The 15,909-nt window shown below is 45.1% G+C and overlaps 1 protein-coding gene across 5 annotated transcripts in view; it reads left to right on the top strand.

Annotated features, from left to right (window-relative positions):
- SYT16 (synaptotagmin 16) overlaps positions 1 to 15,909 on the top strand; it is a 108,912-nt gene that overhangs the window by 41,890 nt on the left and 51,113 nt on the right. For 3 of the 5 annotated variants that reach the window (XM_049828999.1, XM_049828998.1, XM_049828994.1), the window contains exons 1-2: positions 244 to 361; positions 14,953 to 15,132. The gene's annotated coding sequence lies outside the window, so the exon portion shown is untranslated. Of the gene's footprint in view, positions 1 to 243; positions 362 to 14,952; positions 15,133 to 15,909 lie in introns of those variants that run through there. The other 2 variants (XM_049828995.1, XM_049828997.1) reach the window with 1 other exon arrangement.

Raw genomic sequence — 15,909 nt, 5'->3', positions numbered from 1 at the left:
GCTCAATCAGTTGGCTTCAGTGACTAGCCTGACATAACTAGACTTTTTGTTTCCCCTGTTGCTCTGCTACACACTTGAATATTTTTAGCACGGTGCCACGGCTGCCGCCTCCTGCTTTGGGACCTCGTACGGCTGATCAGCATGATCACTCAGCCATGCCTGATGTTGGTATCACAGAGACAGGGGAGAGGCTCTGAGTCTGGAAAGAGCCCTGCTGAAAGGCACATGTCCCCAGCAGTGGCCTTTTACCAGGGCTCTGCCCATCCTGTGCCTTTTTTCCTGCAGCCATCACACAGCCCAAGGAACCAGACACCCTCTTCAGTTGCTCAAGCCATGGAGAATCTGGTGCGGCAAGACTCACGTAAGTCAAGGGGCTTGATGTCTGCTCAATAAGGACTTTTTTCCTCTCCCTTGAGCTCTTTCTGAGTAGCTTTTATTTTGAAGATGCCAGTCTGGACTACTCTTCAGGGATCTGCCAGGCAGCAGCTTTTATAAACAAGATCATGAGAATGCCTTTTTGGTGGGGGAAAAAAAGAGTTGCATTAGGAACACCTGCAGAAAATTACCTCAGGGAGCAGTTTACCTTAGAGAGGCAAGATACTGCTGATAGCTGATTAGAGCCAAGTTACAAATTGCTGCAGGCAGTGGGGCTAGAAGCCCTTTTGGTTGTGAGCAGCCAGGTCTGCAAGCCCCTGCTGAGTCGGGAGTATACTCCCCTTCTTGCCCCCATTTTCTGTCCACCTTCTGCATGCTTTCTCATGTTTTGAGCATTGTATGTAGCAGGGTTCAGATGTGTGATTCTATTTTATAGCCTTTTCACGCCATTTTTGAGGAGCACCAGATATTCTAGAAGCTGGAAACAAAAATTTTGCGATAATTAATAAATTGCTGGGAAGAGCTCCAGTTTCACTGCAGAGAGACCTTTTGCAGGCAGAGATAAGTGGGGATGGATTTGCCCTGAATGCTGGGGAAAAATCTTCTTCTACTGGGTATCGAATCTATGTCCAAAATGCACGTTCAAAGCAGCAGTTGTGTCGATAGTGAAAACAGGATGTGATCTCACAGTAAGTATCACAGAGCCTTCCTTAAAATATACATTGAGGTTAAAAAAAAAAAAAAAAAAGAAAACTCAGGGGTTGAAGTCCATTCTCTACCTTTTTTCCTTTTTTTTTTTTTTTTTTTTTTTTTTTTTTGCAATGAAGTGTGACTTCATAAGAGACAGTCTCCAAGATGCAATCTCCAACTATTTGTGGGTGTGTAGTAGGTATATGTCCTGGTATGCATTAGGATCGGTGCTGTGCTTACACCTTTTGCTCTAAGAACAGTTTTTACCTCTGTGTATACAAACCTCATCAGCAAGCACAGTGCTGCTGGCACAGCTTTGCTCTTCCAGCTTGGGAGGCCAGAGTGATGGAGCAGGACCTGGCCGGAGGGTGGGCAGAGCTGCTCAGGAAAGTAATGACTGACTGAGGCCTGGCAAGTGCAAGGGGTAAGCTGCTCCCTGGAGAGGAAACACTTTATTTTAGACTGAGTGCCTACTGTAATCCTTACTTTTTTTTTCACTGCAAATTTGTGGGAATCCAGGATGGAAAAGGTACATTTCGAAAGTGGATCCAAAATATTTATGACCAGAGTGTGAATTTAAGCTGAGTAATAAATTATATCTCTGTACAGGAGAGAAAAATCACTTATAATTTAATGATAAATGAACGGCAATTTTTTTTTTTTGGCAGATTTGTCAGCAAGGTAATTGTTCAAATAAAGTCCTAGCGCTCATAAGATGAGAACAGTAGGAAAGCTACAGGTGAGGCAATAGTTTTTAAACAAACCCCGGTGGAAGCAGTATAGGCTGCTTTATCTTGTTTCTCTGGCTAGCATTCCTTTGGTGGCTGTCACATGTTTACCAACCAGCAGCCTTCCTTCTTCCTTGGGACATTAAATCAACAAGCACATGCAGAGAAAAGAGCAAGAGCACGAGCACCACTCCTGGTTTTGAAACTCAGGACTGTGCTTCTCTTCAGATTTTCCCAGCTTCTGTGAACACCGCAGATCCCGAAGAGTTAGCAACCTGTCCCAGGAAGAAAGTTTTGAAATGTGTTATTTGTGAGAAAAGTGTTCTTGGGAACTTTGATTGTTGATTTGACTTGTTTTGCTCCTTTATGTAGGTGCAATTAGGTAAGTCTCATGTTTTGAATGATTTGTGGCTATTTTTTGGTGAGGAGATAGCTTTCCTAGTTTGTTACTTTGGTGACAATTACAGTTTGAAAAGAGAGGCCTGTGTAACCAGTGCTTGTTACTTTGGATTTGCATGCTGCTTTGCTTTTCTTGAAATACAAAGGTCTTGGAAATTGCAAGTAATGAAATAGGAGTTAGTCTTTTCTTCTGTTTTCTGCTTTGACATTGTGCTGCATCCTGCTGTCATTTCAGATTTTACTGTAAAGCAGTAGTAAGACCATAGTTCTAGATCCATAATGAGTAACACAAGTGCAGAGTATTTGCATTCCTGTTAAGCAGAGGGCACATCTGATCACTGTGCAAGGGAAGCCATGGATAGGGTATTTGTGACTGATGTAGGTTAAAAAAAGGACCTAAATGTAGCATGATGTCTGTGGGAGAAAATGGCTGAAGAGATCCAAATAAAGTAGTAAGTAGACTCCATGGCTTGGCTCAGTGCGTCTGAAAACATCCAGGGAACATGCTGCACTTTATTCTTGTGGTCCTCTATGTCAAGTGTTTTGCAGAATATGTGTGTGTATGGTTGCTCACATGGGCTAGACTGGAGCATCAGAACTGCAGAAGCTCTTGAAATATGTGGAATCTATTTTAGTCTGTCTCCATTGCATCAGTTCTGGCTAACAGTCGCTTCTATCTGCCTGCCCCCTTCTCACTCTTCTTCTGGCTCTGAAGTGGCATGGCTCTCCATTTATCCCTGAGAACAGCCTGATGTCATAGCTTTTGCTTGAAAGAAACTCTGGGCAGATGCTTTGAAACTTGTTAATGCAAATGAATCCTACAAGGCACTGTTGTGGTCGCTTTCATCTGGAGAGGGCCCTTCTCACAGGTTTTGTAGTGCTGGGATCCTGCCCTGCATGTTGGTTTTACAAAGGAATTACGGAGGGTGTCTTGCATCATCAACATTTGTTTTCTTTGAGGTCATTCCTGCTCCCCGTTAGATCAGTGACAACTCTGCTTTTGACTTCCATGCTTTTGATTTTCCATGCACTGTAGAAACAGATATTTGGGGCATAAGTCCAAGGGTCCACCTTTGATTCAGTTTGGCTGAACTGAGATTAAGCAAGGCTGAGGAGTGCCTGGAATAGAAAGAAGGTGTCATACAGGAAAGAGTAAAGTGGGAAAGCAGATGCAGGGAGCCAGCTGTTCTGGCCATTAAAACCAGCTCTGGTTCCCTCTTCCTTATGCCTGCAGGACTTCATTGCCTTTCCCTTATCACAGAGCCCTTGATTAGCCGAGTGATGACTTCAGTTCACACCCCTCTCCATGCAGCCCTAGTAACAAGTTAACTGGTTTGTTATACTAACCTAGATAAAGAAATGTGTCACGGTGACATGGTAGAAGGTGGCAGTACTTGCTATGCTCTTCACTCTATCAAATACATGACTCTAGAAACCACTGGCATTTTTTTCCCCAAGCATTTGTTTTAATGGCGTTTGTTATTGTTAGAACATATTTTCCCAGGGCGTAGGTCACTTGATCAATATCAGAGGCCTAGAAATCTTCCACAATATGCTCTTTCTTTGAAACCACACCCTGCTTTATGAGCAGCCTTCTTCCGCTTCAGGGCTCCCTTTTAAATACCAATAATTCCTCCATCCTGTTCCTCAAGAGCTGGAGCCTCAGCTTGGTAGCTAGCCCAGGTCTCAGGGAGCTGGGTGGTGGGGCAGCATCTGCTGGGCAGATGTCCTCCATACTAGGACAAAAAACATCAAGGAGTCCCCCGCACCAGTTGCGGCAATACCATGAGTTAATCTGGCAGCTAACAATGTGTGTGGAATGAAACTCAGTGTAGGGCCTGTGACCTTTAGGTTCAGAGTGCTGAGTTAGTGTCCTCTGAGGTGCAGTAAAGAATGACCCAGGAGGGGAAGGGGAGCCTGAATGCCGGCGTTGAATTCTGCTGTTCAAATGTCCTGATTCCCTTTGGCAATTGCTTTGAAAGGTCATAGTCAGGGCCATTTTAGGTGATGCAATGCTGAGGGTTGTTAGATGGGCTTTTCATGGACATGAATCTCATCACCACCTAACAGAATTTCTTGTCTCAGCAGCAGTGCAACTGTAGAAAATTCCTCTCCTGTCTGCTGTTCATGCCTCTTTTTGTGGCCCCTTGGTTGTGCTAAATGCCAGACTGATCATTTGTCTTTGTGGCTCGGCTTAAATGCAGGGGCCGGAAACCTTTAGTGGAGCTGTAGAAAGATTGGTCTTGTTTCTACTTTAAAAAAAAAAAAAGATCAGTTACTAGTTGTGCTTTCAAGGCAAAATTGCCACGAAAGCTGCCCTTTTAGCATTGCCAATTAGGAGTTTTAGAATAAAGCAGGTGTTCTGTGCTGCAGTTTGACAGCAGTCCCCGGTCTAGAAAGGTCAAGAGATACATGGTTGTCCCACTTTTTCTTTTTGGTCAGCAGTTTGCCATTGATGTCACCTGGATGTGTTTAATGGGACCTGAAAAAGGGATGGAGTAGATTGAGAAGGCTCAAAACATGTAGCACCGGGCCTGTAGGGAGTGTACGTTACCAATATTGGAAAATTTATTTTTCTTTCAAAGGTCAGGGGTTGAGGCATGGACCCTGTGAGGGCCCTGCTGCCCGCAGCCAGCTCTCAGCGGGCAGCCGGTCTCCTCGCTGCCTGTCCTCTCTGCAGCCTGCCAGGCACATGCTGGGTGCAGGCATGGAGCTGCCACGCAGATAGCGAGCACGTTGTGGCCTCTTGCCACCCCCTCATCTCCTTTGGTAGCTGTCAGATGTCCATGGCCTACAAGGAACGTCAAGGATGAGCCAGGGATGTGTTCAGAGGGTGCCCTGCTTTCTGTGGGCACATGGCCTGCTCCCCGCAGATGGGAAATCATCTAAGTATTAAGAGATTTGGTTTGATTAGCTGAAATCTCCTGTTGGCAGCACATTTCCAGTCCCTGGAGCAATGGAGATCAGACAGGTTGCCAAGGCAACGCACAGCCTTCAGTGAGAGGTTTACTGCTGCATCGTCCTTGGTCAATTGATGGAGTAGGGTTTATTTAGGTCTTGGAAAAAAAAAGCTGCTGTCCAGCCTTTTGCTGTGGTGAGTCATTCTGCCTTGGGTCAAATTGGTGGAACTAAGAACAAGGTTTTGTGGATGAGAAAAAGAAGTACACGAGAGCATAAAGATCCCAATTAGATTCCTCTCTGAAGAGGTGAGAGCACTTCAGTTCTGAATGGAGACACCTTACTCTTTGTTATCCCCCCAAATAAGAGAGAAGCAGCAACTGAGATCCTGCTTTCTCCTCCCTCTCCTCCCCTTTCCTTTCTCTCCCAAATGTAAAGTACTTATTTTTTGTCTGGTAGAGGTCTCTGTGCTCACTGTTGAATTCTTGACCCATACCAGGGATCCTTCCAGTTTGACCTTATGTCGCTGCTTTGTTTGTTGCTCTCTGCTCCCTCCTCTGTTGCAGAAGCCTTGATAAATTCAGCTTATATAAGTTTTCATTTCATTACATTATTCTTCCTTTTGTACCACCTGGGAGATGGAAAGCTCATCATGTCACCACTGTGAATGCCACTGCGGCAGTCGTGGTGTGCTGAAAGTCATTGTGCCTGTCATTGCCTGTTCATTGATCTGGACTCAAATTCAGGGAGTGTGTTGGGACATGGGCATCTCTCACTGTGACCGTTCCCTGGTTTTACTGAGATAACAGGGTTGCACCAGCAGCGTGCAGAGCTTTCTCTGAAATTTTGGAAGGGACCTGATACAGTGTTCTCATATGCATGGTCAAGGAGGGAAATGGCATTGTGCTGAGTGCAAGGCCTTGATTTGCTAAGTTAGTAGAGGTTTCTTGAAAGTAATTCTGGCAGTGGTAGGAAAGACATGATACAAGGCTAACAAGACTACACCTGGTGAGTTGAAGTTATATGGGAGACACCATCAGAGTGACCTTTTTCATTTCTCTTACTGTTGAGATAAATGTGGGTTGTGCTCAGCAGTAGATACCTTGTTAGTTCAGGAAGAAATCATTGTACAAGCAAGAATTTTGAAGAAGTCACCACATGGTTTAACATGGGGAGCCAGGCTGGCATTTTCTGAACATGCAGGTGCTTCTGTTCTCTTGTGAGTGTGTACCGCAGCTGGTGACATGTAGCATGGGGAGAAGAGAAGGAATTAAAAAATAAACCTAGAGATAGCTTGCTGAGAGACAAATTCTGACCTCTGTCATAAAACCAAAGCATGAACTTTGTAGCCAGCAATTTGTGAGATGGAAAAATTTAAAAGTGTGGTGGAGCCTTTAAAAGTCTACATTGGCATCCTTACTTATTTACCCTTTTTGAGAGGATGGCAGTTGATAGATGTGTCACTGTGATGATGCATGGTTATCTTCTTTCCCTGTCTCAAAATACTGCATTAGTGATACCATGGCAACAAAGAAGTTTTCTTTAAGGAAAAGGAAAAAAAAAAGAAGCGTGACTTCAGTGTTCAAGAAAGGTGGCAGACTGACAGCCCTAGTCTTCCCTTTCTACCAGTAAGGCAGTGGTGGTGTCAGCTATGACAAAATGTATCCGATTATGAACTCTGTGTTGTACTGTGACTGAAAACAAGGCTGGGATGTGATCAAAGCCAAACCTACTACAGTAAGAGCGGGCTGAGCATCTTCTGAGAAAACATGCTCTTGTCGGACAATTAAATTCTGTTTAAATTATAACTTTTTCTAATAAATACATAATCTTGAAAAAACTTCCCTAGAACCACATTGTGTCCTTATTCAGGATGGAATTCCTCTCTGAGCAGAGCATGGCGATGGTGAGAGAAACCAGCTGTGCCTTGCCACTGCGGTAGGTTTTCTGGAGGTCAGACAGTCAAAGGACACGTGGAAGGGGCAAGTTTTGGTTTCTGTCCTGCTTGATTCAGACTTGCGTTTGAGTATAGCTCTCATCTCTAACACAAGAGCCCTAAGCAGCAGGAGGTTGGCTTTTAGGGACTAGCTTCTTTCTCTCATTTACTCTGATCCAGATTTTATAGATAGTTATCACTACCCCTTTTTCTTGCTTTCCTATGTCTTAGGTGAAAGCTTTGACCACCAAGTTAGTCCCCTTACTGCTGTGTGTGATGGTTGTTTTTACAATGGAAAATAGTTCTAGCATGAAAACTGAGAATTTGAACATAGCTCAGAGATTAGGGTGAATAATGAGACAGAAAGGAAATGGCAGAGCAAAGACTTGAGTGTAAGGGTTTCTCATAGACTGTGGACTGGGAAAGTAATTTTCTGCCTGGTTTTAATTTTTCTCTACTGGTCTGGAGAAGGACCGAGACAAACAGTTGTGAAGGCTGTGTTTTTCACTTTGATTATCTCAGCTGTTGGTCCAATGCTGAGAACAATTCTGGCAGGGACCGGTGGTGGTACAGGAGGACCAAGGCCTGGATGGGTACCATGAGGTTCCTCATGCTGTTCCCGTTAAACCTTATCAGCCCTGACATGGAGGGGACTAGCTTTCAGTTCATGAATGGCATTTCAAGTACTGTGCTGCTCAAATTCTTGGTCTCCTTGGCCCTGTTAACTTCAATGAATTTTAAATACCATGCTGAATTGGAGCCTTTTCTAAGATTATTACTAAGATTGACAATTAGTCTCTGAATCACCCTTTAGAGGCCTAGGTTGTTACTGGAGTCACCTCCATTAGTGTGAATGCTCCCCTGCTGTTTGGACACACTTCTGTTCCCTTGTTTCATCCATATTTGTGGTGTATGTGCTTACAGATGGAAGAATGGGGTGAGAGCCAGGGCTCTTCTGGATGCAGAACATCAGGCATCATTGTTTGCTAACACTGTGTGCTTGCTGTTGACTTGAACTAGTGCTCCACAGTCATTTGAAACACATCCAGAAAAACTAATACTTCATCTTTTCTAATTGGAAAATGCCTTTTGTTGAAGGCAGAATATTTCACAGAACCGTATCTGCTTGGTTGCAAATGTCATCAGGAGCATTGCTCAAGACCAGGGTGGGATTTCTGCTTCTGGGAAAACAGTGCTGCTACAGGGCCGTATATAGCAAGATATATAGCAGCCTTTATAAGATGGAAAACTGGGCCTTGGGGAAAGCCTTCTTGAACTTGGGCCTCCTTGTTGCTGGCTTATGGCTTTCACAGGTGAGCTGCTGGATGCTCTGAGGTTTGCCCTCCCAACGTTTATGTCTTGGTCGTTGATCTACAGCAGGTTCTCAGAGAATTGCAGGCTATGTCCTGAGAACTCAAGTCTGGGTCTGCCCTTTTTGAGCCTTGGTGAGCAGGTTGAAAAAATCCAATGTACAGTGCTGGCCCTACTGCTGGCCCCCAAATGGGCTGCACAGTGAGCCAAGCTCAGCCTAAAGCGTAGAGGGTGCCCTCTTCGAGTCGTGCACCTGGGACATAGTGCTGGGAAAAGAAAAATGTGGGTTTAAGGGGTAATTTATCTCAGGCCTCCCATTTCTTAGGTGAGTGCCCTTGATTAATGTCACTGCCTCCGTGTCCCCTGTTGTGCCTGATGTGCCTTCCCTTGAACTCAATGTTGCCAGGAGGTGTTGGGCACCTCTACTGGATTGTGTCCCTAAGAAGAATCAGGCTTTGGGGGAAGAAGTGTCAGTCCTGTGGCTATCAGGTGACCCAGGGAGACTGAGGAGATGCCTTGAGGCCTGTGGCTGTCACTGTTGTGTCACTTCTAGGAAGGTGCTGTAGATGTTCTATTTGGGACCCTCAGCCTTGGGGTGAAAAGTGAGGTGTTTCTAGACACTGAAGTGTCTGTGTAGATGGATGGGACTTTTCTTGATTGTTCTTTTGGGGCTAACTTCCACCATTTTGGGTTGTATCTGTGCCGTGGCTCCTTTTCTGTGGAACAGTTGTGTTAGCGTTTCCCTGCTTCACAGAGCTGCTGGGGGCATAAATGCATTGAAGCCTGCAAGGTGTTTGGGTACGTGGGTTGTAGAAGAAAGGGAGATGAAGTTGCTGTACTGTCTCTGAGACCTTTGAAATTGCATGCATGTGTCATAGCCCATGAGGGCAGCTTAAATCTTTAAAGGTGACCTGCAAATACATCATCATCAGCTATGAATGGGCCCGTTCTTGCACCCTTTGATCAGTCAGATTTTGCAGTCAAAGTTAATAGAAGTATAGTCAGGTCAAAAGTGCCTTTCAGTCCTTCATAGTCCTTATATAAAAGGACTGCAGAACTTCCTCATTCTTGCTATCTGTAAATCAGCACATAAAAATAAAGTGTGTGAAACTGAGCCTTGATGCAGGGCAAGTCCTCCTGCCTTGGGTGGGAATTTCACCCTTCTGCTACAGCGCTGAATGTGGTCTGATTGCGTTTCTGATAATGTATTTGTGGATCACCTTGAGGAGAAGAGGAGGAGTTATACAACTGTTCCCTCGCAGTGCTGTTAGGAAGGGTCGGGCTTTGTCTCCTTTGAAACAGATATCAGGAGAGAGCTGCAATCCTGTGAAAACACACATTTATTTCTGAAATGTTTGTGTATTGTGTGTGTGTGGTGCGCATGAATAGAATTGCCACCTGTCCGAGGCTGATAACGATGACCTGGGGAGCAGTGGTCATGCGCTCCTTATTCTAGCAGTTTGCTCTGTGAAGAATCGGTGCCTACAGCTTCCCTTGCTCTGAATTTATGAAATGCTGCATGCAATGGGTTGCTTTACCCTTTGTGGCACTTTCTGAGCTCGCATAGATACGGATTCGTTAGAGGCTTTGCTATAATGGAAACAGTATTAGCTGTGGCTCATGGAAACCCTTTACCTTTTTTCTGTCTTGCTCTCTCAGAAAGATCCCATTAGTTATCCTATTCCTTTAGGAATCCACATATGGCGCTATTTTCCTTTATAACCTTGGCCTCAGCTTGTGAGTGGGCAAAGTGACAAGATCCCGATACCCACGTGCTTTGGGCACCGAGTAGAGGAAGTGACTGAGAAACCTTCTTGGTGTTTCCATTGCACCCAGCAGGGAATTTGTCCTTGCAGTGGGGCTGCTGTCATCGTTTCACCACATAAAACTTTCCTTCAGTAGTTGCTGAGCCTTGCTTAGCACGAGGCTTGTTACAAACGGACTCCTGTGCTTTGCTGCGCTGTGACACTGCTGATAGGGATGAGGATATGTAGGTATGCAAGTAGGTGGAAACTTTCTAATACATCATAATAGTAATAATAATAACGTGCACTTCTACTGCCTTGCAGCTTTCTCCAGAACTTCTGCCCACGCATCAGCCTACTTGGTTCACAATGCAGTGTGCATGCTAGACAATTAGTGGTTGATAATGAAAAATGTCATGGGAACCAGCAGGAAAATCATAGCTTACTCCAAATATATAATGAAATGTAATTAGCACAGACAGTAAAACAGACAATTTATGGGTTTTTTCGTAATTAAAAAGTACCAGTAAACATTCCTTTTGTAGGAAGCTTGGTATCAAATGGAATTAAAGAGCTATTGTCTGGAATAGGATTTTATGCAAAATTTAACCCTTGCAAAGCTGAATGAATTAAGGTTTTGTTAATTGCAGACTCTCTAAGTGAATCTATTGTGGCACTTCTTCCATTCATTCTCCTGATCCTGATCTGTCTAGAGGGTCCAAGTCTGCCAGCAGAATTGCTGTGAAACCTGCTACAAGCCAAATACCCAGCCGGATTCAACAGGGTGGCCAGTACTTCCCTCCTGGTCTTCCGGACAGGCTCTCCCCTGAAGTCATCTTGTAGTGTGGAGGTAGCTTTGAGGGAGAGGTTGGAGCAGGAACAGCATTGTAATGTCTTGGGCTCTCTGCGTCCTCTGATAGATGTCTTCTGTTGATCTCATTTCCATCTCTGATCTCCTCTTTCCTAGCTTGGGGCCCTTCACACCGCACCTCTTGTTTGTTCTTAAGTAGTGTACACAAAGGAGGGTGTGCAGCTATGCGTGCCCTCAACTTGCCAGGAGCGTACACACCATTTCTTGGCTTGCGCTCTCACCTGGGGCAACAGAATGTGTGGACCCACTGTGGCATTGCACAAAGGTGTCTACGGCATTAATTTCTTAGCTTAAAAATGGGTGGGTGGGAGAGAGTCCTGGCTGAATGGACTGTTCATGTCCCAAAGCACATGGTGGCCAGCTCCTTCCCTGGACTTGGGTGCCCGGCGTTGAACCAACAGTTGAATACCGCACTATGTCTTTTCTTCTTGCCCTCAGGTACAGTCTGTCATCTATTTCTGTAAGGCAGGGCATTTTACTTGTGTGAGAAACTCTGACACACTCCAGCAATGCTGTAACACAAGTGACGTGTGTGCATTTCTGCTGCTCTTCCTCCTTCAACCCCACCCAGGCCTCTACTCCAAATCAGTTTTACAATAATTTCCCAAGCATAGTCTTAGCCTAGAGTTTCAAGTCTTCAGAGAAAGCCCTTCAGCAGAGGGTTGAGGAGAGCTGGGCTACGTGACCAGGACCGTATGCAGGTGCAGCATGTTTTGCTCTTGATGGTGGAGGAGCAGAGAGCCAGCGTGCCTCCCATCGCAGAGGGATACGAGCTTCCAGCTGGAGCCAGGTGCACAGACTGTAAAGTTTCTACCCACGTATGTGAGACAGTGCTCAGGTGCAAAATCACAGCCCTCCCTCAGAGACACTGTGGCACAGACCTATCTGGCATGGGTAATGTGGGGGAGAGAAGAGGAAACTTCTGCTTAAAGCCGTAGGACAGGATGCACAAGCTCTTTTGCCTTGTGGTGCAGAAGTCCCAGCCACCTCCTCGCGGTCAGGCAGACCCTCTTTAGGAGAGGGACTCTGTGGTTTGCTGCGGGAGCTATCCGTGCAGGAGGTGTCAGTTGCTGCCAGAGCTGTGGTGGTCCTTCTGGGGCACTTTTCCTCTTTTCTTGGTGCCTACAGTGAAGGGAGGGGTGGAACAGGGATCTCAGCTGTTCTTGGCAGCTGGCTGATAGTCTTTGCTGTTCAGGATGTATGGGGAGGGGTCTGTGCAGTCCCTCCTTACTGTGCTCCCAAAACCTCTGCCTCTGTGTGGACACAGTTGTTAGTGTTTGGCTTTGAAAGCTTCCTCCTAGTAGTTGCTGCTGGACCTTTCGTCAGCTCTGACAGGAGTTGCCTTTTACATCTCTGCCCCGCAGAGTAGGGGAAGCCTGAAGGGTTGTCCCAAGTCCTATGCCACTGCAGTACTACTTTCTTGTTCCTCTGTAGCTGACCAGGAAACAAGAATAGATGGACAATAATGCTGCTGTGCCAGTCTGAGATCCTTTAGAGCAAGTGCATAGAAGCTGAGAATTTCTCTCCAAACTTTCTTTCAGGATGCCGGATCTAGTCAAGGGTCTGCTTTTTCCTCTGGAATTTTGCAAGGTACTGTGCAGGTCTGTTGGAGAAAGGGGCACTTTGAGGATTTCTGCAGCTGGGTGTTGTGTAGCATATTGGAGCATGTGTTGGACAATTTGTGTTTAAAAAAACTGGTGGCTTGCTTGTACCCTGTCTGAGAAGGGGAAAACCTGGCATCTCCTTGGGCTCAGAGCTAAGATTTTATAAAAGGGCTTAATAAACAGTAACAGTGGTGTCCTTGCCACCCCTCTACATCACACCCTCTGTGATGAAATCACTCACATAGAGCCTTCAAAACATGATTGTCAGTTTGCTACACACCTGCTCCAACTTCACGCATGCACACACACACGCATGCACGTGAGCTTATGCACACGCGCACACACGCATGCATGTGAGCTTGTGACCGTGCGCACCCCCAGCGCCCCGTGTGCTGAGATGTGGTGATCCCAAGCATTTTATATGTAAGATAAAGCATAATGCTCCTTCCTGCCTATGTTATGCTCAAGAAAAGGAGTTGTCAGTGATGGGACCCAGCCAGGCTGTCATGTATATTCTGGGGTTATGGCTACTTTGATTTATACTCAGCTCCTTTGATTTATACTTGGCTCCAGTAGCCACTTAATGATGATTTCAGCAACTGAAAATAGCCAGAGTAGATGTATCACTCAGCCACTCTCACATCCCCAGCCCTGCTCCCTGGCTTGAGGAGTGAGGGGAAGATAGGGCTGGTGTGAGCCTGCCAAATTATCCAGGGAAGCTGTTGCACTAAATTTCAGTGCTCGCAGGGAGACCCACTGCCTGCATGGACCCTGCTTAGTGATGGTGTGGCACAAGGGGGACACAGAAGTGATCGCCAGAGAAGTGACTGTGCCCATGCATAAGAGAGCAACAGAAATGTAGACTTGATCTTGTCATTTAAGATGCTGTATGTAATTCAGTGCATATTTCTGTTCCTTCCTTAGGCTGGAGTGAGCAAGGTCAGAGCCACCTCCTCTGGGTTCAGTCCCAAACACTATTCTATTTTGCATGTGGGCTGCTGCTGCTGCTATGCATTGGTGATTTTTGTTTCCAACTGAGGCACGTTGGCTTGTATTAATTTAGGGGTTTTTAATCCCCTAGATTGTAGTCCTACTGTGCACTATCAAGGCTGTAACTGGAGACAGTGTAGCTCTTCTAGACTAAGTCTTTTGCTGAGTCAAATCTTGTCAACTCCCAGTGGGATGTTTCACAGGCAGGGCTGGCTCTGTTGACATCCTTTCCTCCTGCTCATCTCATCTGTGAGCTGCAACTTTGCAATCACAGGCATCCCTGGTGTGCCACTGATGCTGCTGATGTTTCATTTTTATGGGGTCTTTGACTTGAATTGAACAACTGAACTTCACCCCTTCCTGGTGAAGTAATTACCAGAATAACAAGCCAATTTTATTTTTTATTTTTTCAGATGGCACTTACAGTTTTTGACGTGTGTGCCCTTGCCATCCACATCAGATGATGTATGTAGTGTTTGTCCCTTGTTTTGGCATTTTGATATGTGTGAGAGAGGTGAAATGGCTTTAAAAGCTTTTTGCTGGCGCCTGTGGTTTGTTGCAGACCCAGTGGTACAGGCAGAATGTGATAAATTGAAATAAGACTGTTTCTCTACAGTTTGACATAGGGATGTTGACGTATAGGACGAGGTCATCAGCTGATGCAAAACCACTGTGCTCATTTTGTGGCCAAACCTGACACCAAGAGAGCTAAACTGAATTACCTGAGCTGGAGACTGGTCTTTTGCAGGAAAGAATGGTAATTATGTAGTACAGTAATATACTTCTTACTTAAGGGTAAAGTAACAGTTAAATGAAGATCATAGGCTATACATTAACCTGGTTCTTAGTAAATGTAATAAAGTTAGTGAGTACCATTATAGTGTAATCTGATGGTTTTAGAGAAAATACACAAATTGCAAAGGAGGTGTTGGGGCCTTTCACCGTACAAGCTAATCCTCCCCTCAGCCTCCCCTTAGAATTTACTGCAAGGTGTGCAGCAATGGTTTATGACCAACTGCCCTTTCTTGGCTGGATCCTTGTTGCAGTATAGATTAAGCGTGTCTCTCTTGGAGGTGGTAGAATTCTGCATAGATACAAAAGTTTATTAAAATCATTTGGAGTCTTTCCTGTGTTGGAGTTCATCATGTGACAGAAATGAAGACCTTAACTGGAACCAAGTTTGGTGTGTAATGTACCCTGTTGTTGATGTCCTCGGTAGGCTGGCCCAATGCAGGTGTTGCATCCATTTAGTGCAAGTCCATGTTCTGCTGAATTTCCTTGGTATTTCTTCCGGGGAGGGGGTGGGGAAGCAGAGCCATGGATGCAGATGTGATTAAACCACATTTTTCTCTGGGCAGTTTTTCCTACTTGCGCTGATGTTTTCTTTCTGCCTTTCTGTTCCTAGTTACTCCTGAGGCCATTGGGTTTTTGTCTGCAGTTGGAGTCTTCGTTAGCCTCCCTGCAGTCCTCTTCCACTTCATCAACAAGAAACTCTGCTTTGAAAAGAGAGGTGGGCTCCCATGCCTGGAACAATAAGGAGGAAGAAAACAGTACAGAGAAAAGTCCAGAGTTCATGAGGGCCTTGGTAAGTATCACAGTATTATACCATCTTTGATGTACAGAATCTTCTTGAGGCTTTGATTGCTGTCAGGACAGAGATAGACCCATTTGCTGTGTCTCAGGTTCTTTGTGTGGAAAACAGCAGGGTTTGGGATAGACTATAGTAACCTCCAGAACTTGATCAAATGAGTATGCAATTGCTACCATACTCCCATTATGTTTGTTGTCTGGAGTAATCTCTTGAAAAATGTAGGGCAACACTGGGGAAGAATCACACTCCCCACTCTGTCTCTTGTGGGAATGTTTTGTTAATCCAGTGAAGAGCAAAATGTGAGCAATTCTGAGTAATGACACTGCCTTTCTGCTCATGAAGGATATGCCTGTCCTGGTTTTGTTGTAGTAGCTATTACACGCTCTTTCATGCGTTTGTTCTTGTCTGGAAACATTATGTCTTGGGTAAACCCATGAGTCCTTGAGTCAAAATAACAGGGAATTTTACAGTGTTACAAAAATAACATTGTAATGTTTCTCAGCCATCAAAAATGCATCCGTTCTGGTAATGGTGGTTACTAAGAAATTGGTAATTTCATCATACATTTGTTTGTAAATTTGCATGTCATAAGTATATAATCATTGAAATAATCAGCCAAGAAGAAGGCTTAGAAGCCTCCCAATTAAAAGGTCTGCCTCGCAGTGGTTCAGTTATAAAGCTAATTGTAGAAGGGCACAATCACGAAGCGTGGAGACCCTGGGATTGTTTTTGTTGTACGTTTTGCCTTGTACACTGACTTTAGCATAGCTG

The sequence above is a fragment of the Accipiter gentilis genome, chromosome 25 (assembly GCF_929443795.1).
Source record: "Accipiter gentilis chromosome 25, bAccGen1.1, whole genome shotgun sequence".
NCBI classification, from domain to species: domain Eukaryota; kingdom Metazoa; phylum Chordata; class Aves; order Accipitriformes; family Accipitridae; genus Astur; species Astur gentilis.
The sequence above is the reverse complement of the archived record's forward strand: the minus strand, read 5'-3'. Positions and strand labels throughout refer to the sequence as shown.